Below are 779 nucleotides of genomic sequence, written 5' to 3'. Positions count from 1 at the left end.
TGAGGTGTCTTCAGTAATAGAGTCATTATGTTCTGGAAGATAAACAAAAGCACTGACTTTATCCTTTAAGGTTTATGGGTCTATGGATACATTCTGACTAGCAATTGCAAAAGAAGGAGCTTATTACTGTCACTAGCCTTTTCTATTTGTTAATCTGTGGTATCTAGAAGAAATGTTTTTATCCCATATGGAATGACTCTACTTTAGCACTTATTATAAATGTGTGTGTGTGTGTGTGTGCATTTTTTAGGAATATTCTAGAGTTTTAAGTTTCCAAAACACTAACTAACTTACTTCCTTCCTTCCTTCCTTCCTTCCTTCCTTCCTTCCTTCCTTCCTTCCTTCCTTCCTTCCTTCCTTCCTTCTTTCCTTTTTCTTTTATTCTTTCTTTCCTTCTTTCCTTTCCTTCGTTTCATTCTTTCTTTCATTCTTTGGTTCTTATATATCCATTGATTGCAAGTGAAATTTCTTGTGACAATGTTTCATGTAACCCAGGGAGGCATTGAACCCAGTAGGTATCAGCAGATGGCTTTGCAATTCTGGTCTTTCTGCCTCCACTGTGAGAATAACCTACACATACCATTAANCCTAATTCTATGCAATGCTGGGGACAGAACTNAGNTCTTTGCTTGCTAGGCTCCTACTTACCAACTCTGTCAACTCACAAATAGCCCCAATTGCTTTTTGGNTTTCTTTAACTTCTTCAATATGCACTGATGTAATTCCCTAAATGTTTGTAAACATATACCCTATTGCTTCTTCAATAGCTTTCTGTCCCA

The sequence above is a fragment of the Mus pahari genome, chromosome 8 (assembly GCF_900095145.1).
Source record: "Mus pahari chromosome 8, PAHARI_EIJ_v1.1, whole genome shotgun sequence".
Lineage (NCBI taxonomy): Eukaryota > Metazoa > Chordata > Mammalia > Rodentia > Muridae > Mus > Mus pahari.
The sequence above is the reverse complement of the archived record's forward strand: the minus strand, read 5'-3'. Positions refer to the sequence as shown.